Raw genomic sequence first — 22,423 nt, 5'->3', positions numbered from 1 at the left:
GTAATTGGTATTGGTCAGCCTCAACCCAACCATTGCAAAATATACCCAATGTAGGCTTGAGCCATAAGAGGGTTGGCGGGAGAACTGAAAATGTTGCAAACTCTTTCCCAAAACTTATAAAGACCTAGAATTTCCTCAACACTATTTTCTCTTTCATTGTTAACTTTCTGCACATGACCAAGTAGTACACTGATTTTACATTAGGAATTAGAAAGTGTAATGAAAGCTTGCAAACGCATAAGTTTTTTCCAAGTCAAAATCTAGTTGAAATAACAAGACTGGTTCCAATCTAAAAACACAATCATCACGTATTACAGAAACAGTTCCAAAAGGTTGTAATCTCAAGCCAGTTCTAAAAATCAAAAACATTTTACAGCAATCTTAGTTTAAAGTATAGCATCCAATAATTTCAATTAAAAATTGTGAATTGCCAATAATTGGCAAGTGATCATTATGACTTATACTTTTGCTTCAGTGTAAAAAGCAACAGATTTACCAAGGCCAGCAAGGTATTTCATATCCAGGCCGCCTGTACATTTTCAATCTCTGTTCTAATGAAACAAAGTTTAACTGAAGGCAATTCACAGGATTCCGATAATTTTATTCGAATTTAATGACAGGTTACAAGCAATTCTAACCCTTTTTGAACCAGCATTTTGAGAAGTTGTGTGAATAACACATGTAGAAACCTAAAGTTTGGTCTGAAATAACAAATAATTTTTGTCAAGTAGGTGAACCACAGACTCAAAACAGCTACAAATCTTTCTCTTCATATAACTAGGAACCAATAGGTCAGTAGTCTCCAAACCTTTTTGGTCATGTGCTCTTATCCAGACTAACCAACTTGTTGCCTATCCCTTTCTTTTTTAACCACCTTTCTAATGATCACACGTTTTGTAAATCATTAGAATGGCACATTACAGGTAACCATACGTCTATAATATTTTATTTACCATTAATGTGATGAATGATCTTGTTTGTTGGAACATAAACAATTGAAGTTGGAAAAAATATTCAATGAACCTTCGTGCCCCACTCCCCCCCCACAGAATCCCTCATTCATCCCCTCCTCTCAACCCCTATTTCCCCAAAACCGGACTTTCAGGATTGGATGCTCGTAGGTGGTGATACTCAGTACAATCCTTTGTTTTTAAGGATAGCTAGTAATAAGACACACGGAGGAATGACAAAGAGAAACTGCAGTCAGAGTTAAAGACATGGGTTTCAGGAGTTGATTTTGGAAAACACAGAGAGACATATAGTATGTGAAATTGGGTTGGAAGTGCAATGGCTGACAAGATTGATTTCTGAACCAGAGAATGTGAGAAAAGCAACGAGAGGAGCAGGGAGTTGCGAATACAAGTTGAGTTGTCTGAATCGGGGATAGATTATATAAATAAAATGGGAATGGAGGTATTCCAAATGTGAATGAGGCTCCTAAGTTTGACTAACTGGGTTACACAATATGGCAGAACTGAGCAAGGATAGGACTTAACGTGAAAAATATCACAGGGCACTGAGACCAGGGCTAGGAGATCAAAGAAGGCAGTTTAAATCAAGTGAGTTTGGACTTTTCTCACCTTCCAAAACAATGCTGGAGCAGCCAAAGGATTTCGCTACAGAAGCAGAAACAGGAAAACTTGAAATGATTATGAAATCTGGACTAAGTGTTCTGCTCTATATACATTTTCATCGCCAGCACACTGGTGTGAAACCAGGGGGTTTGCAGATATTTCGAGGGAACAGTTGGTGCAAAACTATCCAGGACTTGGAAGGAACAAAGACATTGGAGAAGAAAACAAGCATTGAGCAAACTGATAGACAACGCCTATTCTGGAGTTACAATAGAGTGGGTTGCTGGGGTTGGTGGACAGAAGCTTAGCAGAGGAATAATAATCAGTTCAAATGGAGTATGGCTCTGCTGGGATTTAAACGCAGGATCTCCTGTTTACTAGACAGGCATTTTAACCAACTAAGCCACAAAGCCCAAGAATGCTTGGGTTTTAGAATGTCATAATAAATTAGAGTTAAGGAATTGGGTGAATAGGTTACACTGCCTTCGACTGGAGAAAATCATATAGGAAAAGATTGCAGTTGCTAAGATTACTGTTAACACTGAGCTGTAGCAATTTCATCTGCTGTTAATATTCATACCACACAAATGCTTTTCCTATTTCTCACCTACATACCAATTGCCAGGCAATGACCATCTCCAGCCCTTGACATTCAATGGCTGCTATCAACATCCTCGGGGTTACTATTGACCAGACACCAAACTGGACTAGCCATATAAATACTGTGGCTACCAGAGCAGGTCAAAGGCTAGGAATTCTGGAGTGAGGAACTCACCTCCTGATTCCCCAAAGCCTTCCCACCATCTATAACACACAGGTCAGCAGTAAAAAAGAATCCACTTGCCTAGATGAGGGCAGTTGTAAGAACACTCAATAAGCTTGACGTCTTCCAGGACAAAGCAGCCTGCTTGATTACCATCCCTTGCACAAACATTCAATCCTTGGATTTGGAGATGCTGGCATTGGACTGGGGTGGGCACAGTAAGAAGTCTCACAACACCAGGTTAAAGTCCAAAAGGTTTATTTGGAATCACGAGCTTTCAGAGAACTGGTCCCTCATTAAGTGAGTGAGCCACTCACCTGATGAAGGGGCAGTGCTCCAAAAGCTCATGATTCCAAATAAATTTGTTGGAGTTTAACCTGGTGTTGACAGACATTTACTCTTCATTCAATCTCTTCACCACTGATGAATAGTGGCAGCAAGGTGTACCATCTACAAGATGCACTGCAAGGATTCAGCAAGACTTCTTAGGCAGCACCTTCCAAACCCATGAGCACTACTATCTAGAAAGACCTGAGTAGCAGATATCTGGGAACACAGCCACTTGGAGGCTCCCTTCCAAGTCACTCACAATCCTGGCTTGGAAGTATATTGCCATTCCTTCACTGTTGCTGAGTCAAAATCCTGGAACTCCCTCCCTAACAGCACTGTGGATATATCTACACTTCAGAGACTGCAGTTGTTCCTACAACTCTTGGACTGCAGCAGTTCAAGAATGCACCTTCTGAAGGACAACTAGAGATGGGCAATAAATGCTGGCCTAGCCAGCAACGCCCACATCTTACAAATGAAGTTTTAAAAATAGCTCAACAAATAATAAATGTGTGTGTGTATATGCTTATGTGTGAGAGAAAAGAAGTAATGGAATCTCTGATGGGAAGGGTTAACATTTAAGCAAAAATGAAATTGGAAGGCCAAATTATAAATCTCAGTGGAAGCATAAAGCAAATTAAAACTTGTAAATGGGTAGCTTTTACATCAAACAAAAATCACATTTTGCAACAAGCAACAAAAAAACACAAAAGAAGAAAAACAGCATTTGTATAGCACCCCACCGTCCAAAGACACATTGCTGTTATATTCTGTAATATCCAATTTGTTCATAGCAGATGCTATAAATAGCAATCCAATAAATGATCTATTTTGATGGTATTGGTTAAGAGACACCAAGAGAACTCCCTCAAATAATCCACAGTCTCTTACATCCACCAGAGGGGTTGGATGTGGTCTTGGTTTAACATCTCAGCACTATCTCAAACATTGGACTGAAAAATGTAATGTCCTAACTATGTTAGGGTCATAAATAGGACATTAGTGCAGAAGGAGGCCATTCGGCCCATCGAGCCTGCACTGATGCTTTGACAGGGTCCTCTCCCCTGCCCTACCGCACACATTTACACGGCTAACCCATCGCCTTGGGACGCTAAGGGGCAATTTTACCATGGCCAAACCATCGAACCTGCACATTTTTGGACTGTGAGAGGAACAAAGAACAAAGAACAACCCAGCACGGGAAACAGGCCCTTCGGCCCAACAAGCCCGCGCCGCCGCATCACCCTACACCTATTCTACCCTGCGTATCTACAAATAGAACCCCTGACTTAGCCAGATTCAGGGGAGAATAGTGTCAATTTGGTAAAACCAATCAGCCTAAGAGCACATCTTTGGGGTGTGGGAGGAAACCGGAGCGCCCGGAGGAAATCCACGCATCCACAGGGAGAATGCACAAACTCCCACAGACACAGGCCCAAATCCACGTATCTGCACAGCTAGCAGTGCTAGTCACCGAGCTGTTGCGGCGCCCGTCTACCGGTCCAGGATCAAGCACACACACCGACACGAAGTACTAGGCCACTCCCGGAACCTCCAAGAGCAGCCCACGCACGACCGTGTGCATGCCCCTCGTTTGACAACGAGGTGGGCCTCCACCTGCAGAATAAAAAGACAAAAACGTTAATCACAAGCCTGCCTTTCCGGTGTCTCCCGAGGTTCTAACCCTTATTTAATAACCCCTACCATAACCCTCCATCCTCGTTTCACTCATGTGCCTATCTAACTGAACCTTAAACGAGTCCAACGTTCCCGCCTCCACCACCCTACTCGGTAGCACGTTCCATACCCCCACAACTCTCTGCGTAAAGAACCTTCCTCTCATATCCAAATTATACCTCTCCCCCCTCACCCTTAAATCATGTCCTCTTGTATTTGTAACCAATCTAGGGAGCAGTCTCTCACTATTGACTCTGTCTATTCCCTTCAGTATCTTATACACCTCTATCATGTCCCCCCTCAATCTCCGTCTTTCCAAGGAGAACAGTCCCAGTTTCTCCAACCTTTCCTCGTAACCCAGCCCCTCCATGCCAGGCAACATCCTGGTAAACCTCCTCTGCACCCTTTCCAGAGACTCCACGTCCTTCCGGTAGTAAGGTGACCAGAACTGGACGCAGTACTCCAAATGCGGTCTAACCAACGTTCTATACAACTGAAGCATTAGACGGCAGCTTTTAAACTCTATACCCCTTCCTATAAAGGCTAGCATTCCATAAGCCTTCCTGACAACATTCTCCACCTGTGTCGCAACCTTCATGGATTTGTGAACCTGCACTCCCAGGTCCCTCTGTGTTTCTATACTCCTAATTTGTCTACCTTTAATCACATAGCTCCTCTCTACATTATTCCTTCCAAAATGCATCACCTCGCATTTGTCAGGATTAAATTCCATCTGCCACCTATCTGCCCAATGCACCAACCTATCTATATCCTGTTGTATCACCTCACAATCCACTTCGGTACCCGCCAACTCTGCCATCTTGGTGTCATCAGCAAACTTGCTGATCACACCACCTACGCTCTCTTCCAAGTCATTTATGTAGACTACAAAGAGGAGAGGTCCCAGTACTGAGCCCTGCGGCACACCACTGGTCACTGGCCTCCAGCCGGACAAAGTCCCCTCCACAACTACCCTCTGTCTCCTATTGCCCAGCCAGTTCTCAATCCACCTAGCTACCTGACCTCGTATCCCATGCGCCTTAACCTTTTCTACCAGCCTACCATGAGGGACTTTGTCAAACGCCTTACTGAAATCCATATAGATGACATCAACAGCTCTCCCATCGTCAACCGTTTTTGTCACCTCCTCAAAGAATTCCACCAGATTCGTAAGGCAAGACCTCCCTCTAACAAAGCCATGTTGCGAAATCCCCAATCAGACCGCAACGCTCCAAATGCTCATACATCCTACCCCTAAGTACTTTTTCCATTAATTTCCCTGCCACCGATGTCAAACTCACCGGCCTATAATTTCCAGAGTTATCCCTACTACCTTTTTTGAACAGCAGTACCACATTTGCTACCCTCCAGTCTTCTGGGACCTCACCTGTGTCCAAAGAAGAGACAAAGATTTGCGCCAGAGGCCCAGCAATTTCATCTTTCACCTCCCTAAGCAGCCTGGGATAAATACCATCAGGCCCTGGAGCTTTATCCGTCCTTACGCTACCTAAAAGCCCTAGCACTTCCTCCCTCGTAATAGATATTTCCTGCAGCTGATCCTCAGCTCCCTCTAACAGACCACACGATTCCGAACCCCTCTCCTTCGTGAATACCGACGCAGAGTATTCATTCAGGAGCTCCCCCATTCCCTCCGACTCAATACATAACTCCCCACTTTTGTCCCTAAGAGGACCAATTTTCCCTCTAACTACTCTCTTGCTCCTAATATAGGACTAAAATGCCTTCGGATTTTCCTTAATCCTACCAGCCAAAGCCATTTCATGCCCTCTCTTCGCCCTTCTAATTCCCCTTTTTAGCTCCCTCCTACTCTCTCTATATTCCTCCAGCACACTCTCCGTACCCAGTCGTTTTGACCTAACATACGCCTCCCTCTTCTTCCTGACCAAGTCGTCAATACCCCCTTTAACCACGGCTCTCTAATCCTACCTTTCCCATCCTTCCGCTTAACCGGAACATACCTCCCCTGCAACCATTTCATTTTGCCCTTAAAAGCCTCCCACTTGCCAACCGTGGACTTGCCAGCTAACAGTCCCTCCCAATCAGTGTCCTGCAGCTCCCTCCTAATCCTGCCATAGCTCGCCTTTCCCCAGTTCAGCACACTCCCGTTCGGCCGGCACTCGTCCCTTTCCATTTTTATCCTAAAGCAGACGGACTTGTGGTCACTATTAGCCACATGTTCGCCTACCTCTACCTCTCCCACCTGCCCCGACTCATTACCCAACACTAAATCCAGTATAGCCCCTCCCCTAGTCGGACTAGTTACATACTGCTCTAGAGACCCTTCCAAAACACATTTCACAAACTCCTCTCCCTCCGTACCCCCAGCTCTAGGCCCCCTCCAATTCACTCCAGGAAGATTAAAGTCTCCCACTACAACCACCCTATTCTTCCTGCACCTATCCAAAATGCCCCTGCAAATGCCTTCCTCCACTGACCTCGGGCTGTTGGGTGGCCTATAATACACCCCTAGCAACGTAATCTCTCCCTTTTTATTCCTCAACTCCACCCACAGTGACTCACTCCCTATCTCTTCTATATTGTCCTCCCTCTGCACTACTGTGATGTTTTCCTTGACTAACAGTGCCACCCCTCCACCTCTCTTCAACCCTCCTCTGTCACGCCTAAAACACTTGTACCCAGGAACATTCAGCTGCCAGTCCTGTCCTTCCCTTAACCATGTCTCTGTTACAGCCACCACATCTAACTGCCTCACAAACATCAAGGCCCTAAGCTCATCCGTTTTCCCTGCCACACTCCTAGCATTGAAACAGACACAGTTCAACCCACAAGTGTCCCTCGGAACCTCCTTCTCCCTGATACTTTTCCTTTCACCCGACTCTCTCCCAGCCACCTCCCCACCCCCCCTCCATATTAGTTTAAATCCTTCATAAACACCCCAGCTAACCTCCCCGCTAAGACATTAGTTCCCCTCCCGTTCAAATTCTCCCCACCAGTCCCAGCCCTTCTCTCCTAAACACCTCCCAGTGATCCACAAAAGTAAAGCCCTCTACCCTACACCAATCCCTCAACCATGCATTCAGCTGCATGATCTCGTCATTCTTTGCCCTGCTGGTGCTGGGCAACAACCCAGAGAGTGCCACCCTGGAGGTCCTACTCTTTAGTTTGGCCCCCAACTCCCTAAATTGCCTACGGACCTCTACCCTACTCCTCCTTCCTATGTCCCCCTCCCCTACATGTACTATGACCTCAGCCTGTGCCCCCTCCCCTTTCAAAATTCCCTCTACCCTGTCCGTTACATCCTTTACCCCTGCTCCAGGGAGGCAGACCACCATCCTGGAGTCACGCCTCTGTCCACAGAACCTCCTATCGATACCTCTGACCCTCCCGTCCCCTACCACTATCACCTTGCCAGCCCCCTTCTGTCCCTCTAAGTCAGTCTCCCCCTCCTGCCTATCTTTCTGTGCCCCTGTCGATGAACCATGGGGGGCCTCTGGGGAAGCCGGGGGAACCTGACTACTCTTCTTCTTCCTCTTTCCCCTCCTCACAGTCGTCCATCCTCCCTTCTCTTCAGCCCTTGAGACCTCCTCCTGCTCACGGTTCCCAGCCATTATCTCCTTGTTCTCCCTGACTAGAAACGCATCTTCCAGACGCCCCTCGAGTTGCCTGACCCGGGCCCTCAAGCGCTGCAGTTCTAAACATTTACTGCAGATGTGGACCTTGGGGACACATGACACGTGACACCACCAGGAACTCCCACATGTGGCACCTGACACAACTTACATTCCTCCCTATATTCCCTGCCATGTCCCAACCTCCTGTAAGTGCCCAAAGGTAGAATGTGCAACGCCCCTTCTCTAAGCCTACTCTCGCCTAAGCCCAGCGAGCCAAAGCCCTTCTCACTCAGTTCCCACTCACTCCGCTACCTGCTCCCGACGCTGCCCACTCTATGCTGCTACCCCTTTTTTATACCCCCCGCTCCCCCTTAACGACAATCCCCTGGCCTAACTTCCGGTACGGAAGTAAACTACACTCTAACAAGTCCCGAGAACCGGAAGTACAGAAAAAAAGCGGTTTTTACTTTAAATCAGTCACTCACCACAGCCACAGCCACCAGGTTCAATGCTCCGGAGAACAAGAGAAACACAAGAAGACAGGGGGACAATGTGCAAACTCCACACAGACAGTCATCTAAGCTGGAACTGAACCTGCGTCCCTGACGCTGTGAGTCAGCAGTGCTAACCACAATGCCACTGTGCCAGCCTAGGAATTGTGGGTTTTAAACAAAAAGAGATGTGATTTGCACATGATGACTCAAAGTAAAACACAAAGGGCCCAATTCTCCAATTGCGACGTGCTAATTTTTCGGTGCATTGGGTTGGAAGATACACATGTTGGCCATTTTGGGGGATTCACGCATGTATTCCCAATGCATGCACATCTCCCACTGCCAGAGAGCAGGTGTAGTCAAGACAACGCTGGAAACTGGCGTGAAGGCACGGTAAGTCATTTTAATCTGCTTTTAATGTAATTTAAATACGACTTTTGGGCCTGGGACTGAATTCTTCAGGCCTGATAGCATCTCCCACCCTGCCAGCAGTATTTCACTCCAGTGGGGTTTAGATTTGCTCCCCACTTTCAGGGAATTAGCAGGAGACCCTGTTTGCGGGAGGTGGGGTGGGGGGTGGAGCAATCGGGGCCCCCAGAAGGTTGGGTGGTGGGGTGATTTCCCCCTGAGCATGGGCACCCTGGCAATGCCATCCTGGGCCCCCTGGAACTGCCCAAGGGGCAAAGTGTCCAGGCTCAAGGGGCACCTTGGCACTGCACACTGAGCATTGCCAAAGAGGTGGAGCCTATTGTGGGCAGGGCTTAGGGGTGATCAGTGGGGGTCGTGGTCCCACTGCACTCTGCATGGGGATCAGTCAATGCTGGAGGCAGGCTAACGATTGGTCCGGGCTAAAAGGGGGGACAGGGGGGTGGGGGGGGAATGATTATGGGAGCCACAATCGGGCTGTGGGGGTATCGTTGGGATGGGCAGCACTGCAGGGATCTGGGGCTGGCCAGCAATTGAGCTAGCCAGCAAATGGGAGGCTGACAGATTGGAGCCACTGTGCATACGCAGAGGTCCAGAACTGCCAGACTCTGGTGTGAAAACCACCGCCCCCCGCCAATCCCCACCCCGTGTTTTTAATGATTTTCATGATTGTAGAGGGTTCGAGTGTGAACTCCCACTGAAGAAACAATCGTGAACTACACCAGTTTTCCCGTGAATTCAGCACATAGACTTTTTTTGGGAGAATCAGGCCCAACATGTTTACTGAAAGAGGCATTTTCTGCACAGAAAGTGAAACTAAAACACCAGCTTGCGCAACACTCTAATGACTCTAATATCCTCACCAAATCATGTGATTGGTTCTTAAAGCAATCATGCAACCAGTTAAATATGTAACATCTTTCCCCTTTACTTCTGTAGTCATGACAACGCTTTGCTAAGATGTTATACATAGAATCAATAACACTCAAGACATAGTACGATGTATCTTTAATCATTATACACGATCAAAAAGAAAGTCAGTTGGGAGCACATCTATTTCATAAGAACATAAGAAATAGGAGCAGGAGTAGGCCATCTAGCCCTTCGAGCCTGCCCCGCCATTCAATAAGATCATGGCTGATCTGTCGTGGCTCAGTTCCACTTTCCCGCCCTCTCCCCATAACCCTTAATCCCTTCTCTTATCAAAAACCCATCAACCCGCTTCTTAAAAATATTTAGCGAGGCAGCCTCCACCACTTCAACGGGCAGAGAATTCCAGAGATTCACCACCCTTTGAGTGAAGAAGTTCCTCCTCAACTCCGTTCTAAACCGCCTCCCCTTTATCTTGAGGCTGTGCCCCCTAATCCTACTGTCTTTTTTGAGCGGGAAGAGTCTCTCCACCTCTATCCTATCCATCCCATTCATCATCTTATACGTCTCAATGAGATCTCCCCTCATTCTTCTAAACTCTAACGAGTACAAGCCTAGTTTATTCAGCCTCTCCTCATAGCTCAATCCCCTCAACTCCGGTATCAGCCTAGTAAACCTCCTCTGCACTCCCTCCAGGGCCAAAATATCTTTGGATGCAAACAATGTTCCTCTCACCAACTGTCTATAAGGTGTTTTGAACTATTTTTAAAGTATAAAATGGCATATTTTCCCAAATCTTCAGCATGTGCGATCTACTTTATTAATAACTGACAGCATTTGTGTTATGATTAACTCAATAATAGTGTCTAATGAGCATGGCAGACACAATAAGCCCATAAGACTCTTACAAAAGTCTTACATCTGGCATCCTCTGTGCAATCAAAATATTACTGACACATTGGAAAGCATGGGGCATACCAAACACCTCAAAACTTTCATCCCAAAATTAAACTATTCTCAACAACTTTGTTGGTTTACCACCCATAATATGTGCACACCTCAAAAAAACTGTGATTTGTTTAATGTGTGGTGCATATTGGTGAACCATTACCAAGCCCAAAACCTAAGCCTTTATGTTAGAAATGCCTCAAACAGCTTTCCCTCTTGAAGACTGGCATCTTGTCTATGTGTTGCACTGCCGAAGCAAAAGTGCTTGTCGATATTTTTGGAGACCTCTACGCATGTCTGTCCCTCACTGCCGGTTTTCACTTCCTTTCCCATAATTCAAGCAACTTCTCCCAGCCAATTGTATTAACAATGGTCTCTCTGCTTTGGCAGATTTTTTTATTGCGCTGAACTAGGAATTATTTTCATGAACTATGTCCCACACAGTTGGCTAATTCAAGTATAATCAGTTTTTAAACATTTCCTAAGCTTCTCTACAAATTCCTTTTACAAATAGCCCTTGTGTTTAGTTAGCATTTATGGTACGAGGCACTTTAATTTTACAGAATATTCTTGCAGATGTTAAGTGATGAAAAATGTGTGTGTTCTGCAAAGCACATAGGAAACTCAGTCCGAAAAAACCTTCTGAAATGACTTGCTTGTCATAAATTCTGACTCATTCATCTGGCATTGGAACATTTCAAAAACATGGTTTCTTGATTTCTCTGTGATTACTGCTGTTTTAGTCATACAAGCACCAGGCAGTCTAGCATCATAGTTTTCCTCTCACCTAATCAGTCAAAGTCTTCAAATGTTTCCATTCTGACCTGATCGCAAGACACCACAACATACAGTATGTTCTTAACAGAGATCTCTTTATTTAACTTGCGCTAACATTGAACTCTGAACCCTCCAGTTTGGCAAGAAAAGTAAAGTTGAATATAGTACATCTAAATAAATGATCTATCAGGTTGCGCAAGTAATATACTATGGAGCCTGATGGCGTTTCCTTCTAAATCAAAATAAATGAAAATAGCTGAATAAGGAGATTAAATGTATGAGAAGGCTGCACAAAGGCAGGAGGAATCCTAATTTGTAGGTAATTTGGCAGTCTAACCAAGCGAACATGTGACAGGCCAATATGTGCAATCCTCATGTCAACAGTGTGTGACTTGGCAGCTATGCAGTTAATTTCTGATGCCTCGTGAATTATTTTAATTTCTACTCGATATGTTATTTTTATAACTAATACGCAACATATTTGACAAAAACATTGGAGTATGGACACAGAATGTTCCTTTCTTGTCAAAATTCTTACCCTTGCACCTACTACATTTTATTCACTATTGCCATTTTTCAAAGCAGCTTTGGTGAGTATGAAATTTTAATAGTTTGGCTATTCTTATAAATATTCTTAACAACTTACTTTCAAGGAGTAATTCCAACATTTACAAATAAAAAGTAAAATACAAATAAGCAATACTCAATTTAATACTGCGAGTATCTTTTGGAAGTCAGAATTCAGATGCTCCATGATACATATTAGGACCATTTAAATTTCACTCATCGGGCACAGTTAAGTTTGAAATAATTAACTAACTATTTTATGTCCCATGTACAAAATTATTCCAAATGTGTACAAAATGTAGCGACATTTTTGGAAAACCATTGTCCCAAGTTGGAATGCAAAGCATGCAAACCGCCATTCCTCCACATAAAACAGATTTCGCATTTACCTTCAATCTCTCCCACCAGATAAATTGAAAGATAAAAGTTTTAAAGATATTCAAAGGAATTTGTTTTGCAGTCCTTTGGAATTTTGTTTATATTGTGATATTGTCAAGAAAATAAAGTATATTTTCAAATCATAAATATATATCTTGTCATTAAAATCTACATTAAAATTCAAGGTCAGCTTTCTTTAATCTATTTTACTGAGATAAAACATATATTTTTACCTTTACTTCATCTTTTAAAAATTTACTTTGATGAAGCCAAAGTTGCAATGGTGGAAAATTTGGAGACTCTGCAGCTCCACCTGCTGTGCATCTGGACCCAGTGACAGGACTGGCCACCATAAAACTAATTGCTTACTATACAAAGGAAAAATTCTACTGGAAGGTTAACTTTTTTCTATTCTATCACTGGGTGAAGATGTCGCTAAGTGTTTATTGCTCATTCCTAATTGCTCTTGAGAAGATGGTCATGCGTTGCCTTCTTGAACCACTGCAGTCCATGTGGTGTAAGCGTATCCACAGTGCTGACAGGAAGGGAGTTTCAAGATTTTGACCCAGGGACAGTGGAGGAATGGTGATATAGTTCCAACTTGAACTAACTGTTGACATTTTAGCATCGGAAATTGCTATAAAATATGTTTAACTCTAAAGTGGAAAGTATAACACCCTCATATTTACCTCCATGGTGTTGCGCTATGTTAGACAATGTGGTCTTTCTCACGTATGTTTGTGTTGCCATTCCTTTCACATCCACGTCAGTCTCCTCATCTCTTCTTTAGCTTGTTTCTGCCTTCCTCCTTTATCCCCTTTACTCAGTTGGAAAGTAGCAGCTTAAACGTCATAACGTGGTGGGGAAAGGAATCACCAACAGTCAGGGGCTATGTTTGAGACTGGATTGTAGGAAAATGTAGAATTCAGTGGCTCTCTCTCTCTCACACACACACACACACACACACACACACACACACACAATGTCCTTTTCCACTAACACTATCCATGTCCCATTGTCTCCTCCCACCCTTTACCCCCTTCCCATTTGACCTTAACTCCAATATGTTCCTTTTGTCCTCACTTCATCCACTTCCACTCTTCCCTTTAAGGCACGTGATCAGAAACCCGAGGGCTCCTGAGCCTTAAGCTTCTCTTTTCCCCCAAATTCCTTTCTTTTTAAAATTAATTAAAAATACATTTGGAATAAGGAAAGAGACTGCTTATCTTTCTTACTTTGTCTTTCACTTACACAGAATTAACACTTAACTTCAATTAATTCAACAAAATACAAGTGAAATGATTAGTACATTACCATAGACCAATTTTCTTTTAAAACAGTAAAAACACGGAACAGTGGTTAGAGTTTTACACTGATAATGACGACTGCATGTCATTTTAATCACATTGAAATGCATAGCTGTCTCTTTTGTCATTTTTTCCTAAAAATGTGCGAGCAATTAGGATATTTACCTTTTTTAACCATCATGAGATCATTTGCTGGTTTCAAAATCCAACTCATTATTTTGAAAACGGAAAACACTCCCCATCACTTACACCATTCACAATTATCACAAGCTGCTGCTATTAGCACTAAGCATTTTCTATTATCATTGGTTTCAACTACAAAGGCATTCTTTACAACTTATTAAGTGCCCGACTACTTCACTACTTTGTCATGGAATCCTTTTAATAGATTTTCCCGCTTTAATAGCTAAGTTTTCGTCTCTCATCCGATTCTCGGATTCTGGCAGCTGCAGGAAAGTTCGTTTTTCTTCTTCTCTCGCTTTCTTTTCCACCTCTGCCACTTTGGAAATGTTCGGTTGGATTAAAGGTCTCTCAACGTCGCACAGCTGCCTCCTGCCTTCCTTCCACTTGTTCTACAATCCACCACATAGAGCAGGGTAACACTAATGTACCTAATATAAGTCATGGCGATAGTGGGGACGGTTTTCAGAGCACCCCAATCCCCCCATACTGGTGTGAAACTTCAAACTCTCTAAAAAAGGAACTGAGTGTGGGAGGATTGCAGTGTGGATCACTCCATTATTCTCGCTGTTATGACATTTAGTTTTTTGGGGGCAGAATTCTAGCCAGCATTTATGGGACAAAAGACACTTTCCATGTGGCATCAATTTATTATTTTGTAGAGCACAAACAAAAGCTATAATATATGCAATTATCAGCAACGACATCACCACCATGATTACTTTCAACACTAGTGCCCAGCAAGTTTGCATCCTCAACCCTTTACTATATTCCCTGTATACTCATGATCACATGGCCAAATTCTGCTCCAATTCAATTTTCAAGTTTGCTGATGACATTACTGTAGTGGATCAAATCTCAAACGATGATGAAACGGTGTACAGGAAATAGAGAGAGAATCTGGTGAACTGGTACGAAGACAATAATCTCTCTTCCAATGTCAGTAAAGGAGATAGTCATTGATTTCATGAAGGATCATGGAGGTCATGCCCCTGTTTACATCAATGGTGATGAAATGGAAATGGTGGAGAGCTTCAAGTTTCTAGGTGTCCATCCAGATCACCATTAACCTGCCTTGGTCCCTCCACACTGATGCTACTGTTAAGGAAGCCCGCAAATGCCTCTACTTCTCAAGAGGAAAAGGAATTTTGGCGTGTCTGCTACACCGCTCACCAATTTTAACAGATGCACCATATAGAGCATCCTTTTTGGATGTATCACAGTTTGGTATGGCTCCTTCTCTAAGACCGCAAGAAAGTGCAAAAAGTTGTGAACGTAACCCAATCCATCACGCAAACCAGCCTGTCATCCATTAACTACATCTCCACTTTCCGCTGCCTCAGAAAAGCCATCAAGCATAATCAAGGACCCCACCCAGCCCAGACATTCTCTATTCCACCTTCTTCTAGATACAAAAGTCTGAGATCACGTGCCAACCAACTCGAGAACAGCTTCTTCACTGCTGCCATCAGATTTTTGAATGGACTACTATATATTTGAATGGTATACTATATATACTATACTAAGCTCATCCTTCTCTGAACCCTAGCAATGACTGTAACACTACACCCTTTCCTTCTCCACAATGTACTCTATGCACAATGTCTTGTCTGTGTAGCGTACAAGAAAGAATGCTTTTCGCTGTATCCCAATACACGTGACCATAATAATTCAAATCAAATCAGCACACTTCTCACACACACACTTACAAATGCACAATTACAATTTGGCTTTAAAGCAAACTCACAACATAAATTTTACCTATATAGAGCTTTTGAAATGTTTCATTTTCAAATACCTTTGAAAGGCAATTGAATAGAACCTAACAGTAGCTGAAGAAAAACAACATATAAATTAGTGCTATGATGCACTATGGGAAATTAGGTACACAGCACACCTCAGACTATACAACCTAAATTTAACACACAATGTCCCAATCTTAGTTAAGAGGACTGGGTCCAAGACATTTTTTTTCATTCACGGGACATGGTCATTGCTGGCTGACCAGCATTTCTTGTCCATCCCCAAATGCCCAAGAGCAGTTGAGAGTCAACCACATTGCTATGGCTCTGGAGTCACATGTTGGCCGGACCAGGTAAGGACGGCAGATTTCCTTCCCTAAAGGACATTAGTGAACCAGATGGGATTTCTGCATTTCTGAAAGTGGCTGATGCCTTCAAATAAAACCTATAGACATTAAACCACAAAAGGTCTTTCAATGGAGAAACTTTTGAAATACGTAGCTTTCTTTATTGTTTAAATTTTAATTTTTGGACAATTTAGACATTTTAGCTACTGAGGAAAAATGGCAGCATTAACTTTATAAGTCAACATTTTGACTAAAAAATCCAGTGCCATCCGGTGGCTAGGTTTTACAAATACAGCGCAACAACAGACAGTTTTTCCCATTATAAAATCATCATAGTAATTTAGACGTAATGGAAATTGTTGACACATAAGTGGGACAAAAGTCACAATAATAGAAAGTAACTTTATACAGACAGAAAATGAAGATTATTTTGGTAACATATAGGTAATTTGATTTAAAGAATTTTCATGAGAGCATTATGTTCCCATCATGAAAAAAATCTCCATCAGTGCTTGTTCAGCTGTACACACCATTATCAAAGTTCCCAACAAATGTCAATAAATGTTGAATTTCAAGTGCCTTGGAACATTCTTCCATTTTAAAGGCACCATATAAAAGCAAGTCAGCATTAATAATAAGTGTAGTATATTACTGCAGATTTGTCTTCTTCATCATACCCAACAGATGATCAAAATTTAAGGTGGCCAAGGTGAAGATTTTGCATCAACTCAAAAAGGAAATAAATAATCATCTATCTGGGTATATCGCAGAAAGCCATCAAAGTTCTTGTAATAAATTTGGAACCAATCAACATTCTACCACATTAGCTCCTTATAGCCAGTGTGGAACCTAACTACTATCAGGCGATTATTAGAGTCACTCATAATTTTTATTCATTTGTGGATATGGGCATTGCTGGCTGGCCAGCATATATTGCCCATCCTAGTTGCCTGAGGGCAGTTGAGAGTCAACCACATTGCTGTGGCTCTGGAGTCACATGTAGGCCAGACCAGATAAAGAGGCAGATTTCCTTCCCTAAATGACATGAGTGAACCAGACATGTTTTTTCGACAATCAACAATAGTTTGGTGGTCATCAGTAGATTCTCAATTCCAAAATTTAAAAACATTTAATTCAGATTCCACCATCTGCTGTGGCAGAATTTGAACCCAGACCTTAGAACATTGGCTGAGTTTCTGGATTAATAGTCGAGCGATAATACCACTAGGCCATCATCACTCTGAAGTTATTACAGGCTTTAATTAACTGTGAACCAGCACACAATGGTGCAGAAACTGACAAGATTCTTTTGTAGTTAATGCCCCATCGACTCTGCAAAGAACAAGACTATACATTGAAAGGGTGCTACAGACCACCAGCAAAATAACCAAACACTAGTACAAGCTTCAACTTTGTGGCCCATCACATCCACCATTTCAACACCATCAAGCTATGAAATCAACCTTGGTTCAAGAGGGCCTGCAGAAGGGCATGCTTGGAACAGCACTTTTGATTTTAAAATAAGGTATCATGATGGTGACCTACAGGCAGGTAACTAGCAGGTGTGGGAGGTTTCATGACCATCAGCTTTCTGAGCTAATGCAGAGGCTTGCGCAATTGACCAGAAACCCAACTATAATACCAGCTACATCAATTTGGTAACAAGAGCAGGATGGAGGCTGGCTCATCTCTGCTGAGTGACTCACTTTCTGATCTCTCAATACCATCTACGCTGTCAGCTAGAGGTGCGATAGAATAATGTCTACTCACCTGAATGAGTGCAATTGCAACAGGACTCAAGGCAAACCATGATAGAACAATCCACTTGTCTGATGCCACTGCTAAAGGACTCTTCATCCATTCCCTCCACCTGTCCACAGTGCCAGCAGAATGTACTGTCTGCACAACGTACAGGTTCTGCTCCTCTGTTTTTCTCTCACTGATCATACATTTTAAAATCAGTCTATTCCTCTATGTTTTTATTGATTTCTAAAAATAGACAATGGTCTGAAGTTGACAGGTCCCTGGACCTAGGAAGCAAAAGAATAGCTAGTACGAAGCAGGAAGCCTCATTAGGATGGCTCTCTGATGCAGTCCCACTAATGGGAAAGTTTCTTAGTGGCGGGCAAGAGGCAGGCTTCGGTGTGGATTAGGTGTCTGCTCCATGAAGGCGGGCAGCCAATCTACACAATTAAGGCCCCTGTTAGGAGTCACTAAGCTGGGTAACCAGCTTCGTGAAGGTCAATAGGGTCAGAGGCTATTAGACCATAAGAAGTAAGAGCAAGAGTAGACCATTCAGCCCATTAAGTCTGCTCCACTATTCAATGAGATCATGACTGATCCGATATGATGACCCTCAACTCTACTTTCCCACCTTATCCCCATATTCGTGGCCCAAAAAAGGGGTCAGGAGCAGGAAACACAGTGCTCGCAGCCTGAACAATCCTCCCTGCAGGGGTATCCCTCCAATCAGCAGGGCCTTTGCCATTCTGGTTTTATTACTACATAATTATATAAATGAGCACATCTTCTATTCAAGGTCAAAATCCCTATTTCCAACAGTGATTAGACATAAGAACATCAAATTAACTTCCTCCAATTTTCCAGGGCAACCTTCTGATGGAGGATCCTGCAGAACTGACTCAGCGCAGAAAATCTCAGCTGGAGCAGCGTAAGAGAATCCATGCCCTCTTTCAATGGCACTAACAAGTAAAGAGTTTAAATTGACCGAAGTTGATTTGCAAAGCCACACAGAGAAGGTATGGAGGTAAAGGGATACGGTGGGTATGGTAAATGGGCAAGGGGGTAAGTTGGCAGCTCCACAGGGTGATGGGATAGGAATGGGAGGTATCAGAGGGAGAGTCAGTGGGAGAAGTTAAGGGGTAGGAGGTCAGGGTGAGTCAGAGGGTGAGGTCAGGTCAGGCTTGGCAGGGGGAGGGGCGGTCGATGTGGGTGATTGACGGGGGAGTCACTTTTGTAGTTACTAAGATTTATTCTGTAAAACATTTTTTGTTAAGTAATTCAGAACAGTCGGAGATATTTGACTTAGACGCAGAGTTAGAGCCTTTTTTCCAGGGACCCAGGGAGCAAGCATATTACCAATCACAAGTTAAAACTTCCTGGGCAATTCGCACAATCATTGCGTTGAGACCTCTGAGGAGTCCCGTGCCAAATATATCCTCCTCTCTGGAGGCCGAAAGGTTATTATTAGGTTGAAATAATGACTAGGTCATTATTTCAACTTAGCTACCTCAATTTAACAATATTTCAATGCTGTTGCCAGCAAGTGCAAGCTCAGGATCCACCATTCGGTGCAACATTGGGGCCCCAAAGCCTGTGGTAAAACAAAGCCCAATAATTCAATTGCTCATGATCTCTCTTGTTCCTAATTTTAGTAAAAATATATTTATACCATTTTTAAAAAATGCTTACAGAAGGAATTTCAGCAAATGAACCCAAACAAGCGTGCAATAAAACATAAGATACTTTTCTGACAGTTTATATTCCAAAATTCTGTTTGTTCTTTTAATGACTTCACTGCAATGTCTAGACATTCAAAGTGATCAGTATATTGTCACTTTTAGATCCGAGTCTTCTGCTATTTCAATTCCATTCTTTGTATTCTTATGAGGCACATATTTTAAGACTGCGTGCAATGCTTAACATTAATCAGTGTTGAATTTCATTTGATACTTTTCCAATTGCACAACCAATCTAAATCATTCTGCAAACCCTCTGCTGCATTTGGCTATCTCCAATATTTCAAATGTCATGTCAATACTTGCATTTAATAGTTTTCTTGTCATAAAAAGAGAGGCTTTACTAGAGAGGTGAAGGCAGTGAAGGAAACTGGAGGTTCGTGCAGAGGGAACTTAGGAGACAACTGTGAAATTTGCCAAGAGCATTACCTAAGGGCCCCCTGAAGTTTGAACTCTGGAGTTCGGCATCATTTTAAGGCTGGGGTGCTGATCTTCCTTGGCCATGGCCCAATATATAAGTGGGCATTAGGAAACCTCAAAGTAATATGCTGCAGCTGTAGAAAAGCAATTGAACAATGGCTCTGTCAGAATTACAGAGGCTAGGCAGAGGGGTAATATCTGGAATTAAAAGTCTAATGATGACCATAAAACATTGCTGATTGTTATAAAGACCCATCTGGCTCACAAATGCCCTTTAGGGAAGAAAACCTGCCATTCTTTTTTGGTCTGGCCTCCATGTGCCTCCAGATCTGCAATAACATGGTTGACTTTTAAATACCCTCTGAAATGGCCAAGTACGCCACCCAGCTGAAGGCAAATAACTGAAGAGCAAAGAATGCTGACTCAGCCATTGACATCCGTCTCCCTTGAATGAATTGAAAAATAGAATAAGTGCCTCTGAATATTCAGAGCTGGTTTCTATCATGCTATCATCACATTACCAATTAAAAAAAACAGTAATAATCCCAAAGAAGTTAAAACCTCAAAACTTTCTCTGCAATGAAGAAGCAGGGTCAGAAAAGCGATGTTAAATTATTGTAATTGCGTTGAAAACCCCAAATATTCAGGAGAACATTTACGTTTTGTTTGCCTTTTGCAATTGGGGTAAGTGTTACCTTCTTGGAGGTTGCCTGCTGTTAGAACAGGTGAGAATGATTTACATCTTTGCTCGACTTTTAAGGCCACTTGTATTGCTGAGCTGGCATTATCGGCTGATCTAAACGTTTAACTGCTGAATGTTTCCCAAGGGACAGATCAATTTATGTATTTGACTGGTAGTCCCAACCCTTCCTCCTCTGAATGTCACACAAGGCTAATTTGAGCCTTGGATTAGCAACTACCTGTTCGCCCTCAACTTCCCTTTAAGGTAAGGAAATAAGAGGGATAAGGGTCAGCAGAGTCATGCGGAGAATGACTGTTTTCTTTATATTAAACTCTGCTTTAGTGTAAATCTTCAATTTGTTAATTCTGAGCTGGTGTGTTTAGTTTGGAACTCCAAGGCACACTTGGGAAGCAACTGAAACATGCACTTAATTTACACTTTTGTTTTTACGATGCTTGATGCCTTTGGTAGCCACTCTCTTCTGTTGCCTTAGTTTTCTATAATTGCTGATCAAAAACATGCGAGGGCCGTGGACCCAGATTGTCAAGCTGTCCATGCTCTACTCTATTTTGAATCAGATTCACGCTTTATAAAATTCAGCTCCACTGAGAAGAATAATTCGGATGCTGGAAGTGTGAAATATAAACAGATTAGGGCGATTCTCCCATCCCTCTGCGCTGTTTCAATAGTGCAGTGGGCCAGAAGACTCAAGCAGAGGTCATTTCACAGGCTCCCCACAGGGCACCATGGCCTCTGTGAGGTTCCAGCAGCCACAGCCCGGCACCATCAGCTCCATGCCAGAAATAGGTGCGCAGCTGAATAATTCATGCAAATCCTCATTTAAATGTTATTTAGATTGCCCAGGACTGAAATCTCTGGGCCCGCTAGCCTCTCCCATGCACCCCCCATGCCAGGAGTGGTTCACTCCAGCGGGGGTTAGTATAGCTCCCCACTTGACGGGAGCTGGCAGCCTGACCCCGCTGGAGTGGGGGAAGGTCATTGAGGCCCCCAAGAAGATCGGGAACTGGGGTGGGGGGGGGGGAATGCCCCCTGAGCATTGTCACCTTGGCAATGCCAGCCTGGGCCCCCTGGCACAGCCCATGGGGCGAAGTGCCAATGCCTAGGGGGACACCTTGGCACTGCCCACTGGGCATAGGGCAGTGCCAAAGGGACAGGGCTCAATGGGGCTGGGATCTGATTGGGGGCCAATCAGTGGGGGTGAGGAGTCCCACTGCCACTCTGCATTTGGGTTGACAGAGGAGGGAGAAAAGCTAGCAATCGGGGCTGGCGGGAGCAGGGGGGGGGGTGGGGGGGGGGGGGGGTGGGGGTGGCAGAGATGGATTTTATCATCTTTCTTTCCCATTTCCATTTCTCCATTCCAGCTCTCCTTCTTGCCCCTCACCACCTCCTTTCAAGGCAATTGCCATAACCCCAGGCAGTCCCTTAGCCATCTGTACCTCTGTACTGCCAATCACGCATTCTGATCACTTAATGGACACTTTAAGCACTTTTTCAGCCTTTTGTATCATTTACATTCCCATTGTCCCATTCTACCCAATCCCCCAACCTCATAATATAAATCCCTGCTAATTCTCTTTGCTCTCAGCTCCGATGAAGGGCCATCATATTGGCTCTATTCTCTCCCCAGAGATGCTGTCAGACCTGCTGAGACTTTCCAGCGTTTTCTGCTTTTGCTTCAGATTCTGGCATCTGCAGTATTTTGCTTTTATGTTTGAAAAAAAATGAATGAACCTCTCCCTCAACAAGGGATGCTCAGTGAAGCTGGCTCAAACCAAATTCCCACATAGCTAGAAAGCAAACACGAAAAAAATTAAAACAAGACATGGGAGGGGGGTAAAATATATTCAT

The 22,423-nt window shown here is 43.5% G+C and overlaps 1 protein-coding gene and 1 non-coding gene across 4 annotated transcripts in view; both read right to left on the bottom strand.

Moving 5' to 3' along the window:
• Nucleotides 1-22,423, bottom strand: part of srbd1 (S1 RNA binding domain 1) — a 240,207-nt gene that overhangs the window by 66,476 nt on the left and 151,308 nt on the right. The window lies entirely within an intron of this gene.
• On the bottom strand, nucleotides 1,914-1,987 carry trnat-agu (transfer RNA threonine (anticodon AGU)). Its single transcript has one exon. It is a non-coding gene; the product is annotated as a tRNA-Thr (tRNA).

This window comes from Carcharhinus amblyrhynchos, chromosome 12, assembly GCF_965287045.1.
Source record: "Carcharhinus amblyrhynchos chromosome 12, sCarAmb.v2.hapA, whole genome shotgun sequence".
NCBI classification, from domain to species: Eukaryota; Metazoa; Chordata; class Chondrichthyes; order Carcharhiniformes; family Carcharhinidae; genus Carcharhinus; species Carcharhinus amblyrhynchos.
The sequence above is the reverse complement of the archived record's forward strand: the minus strand, read 5'-3'. Positions and strand labels throughout refer to the sequence as shown.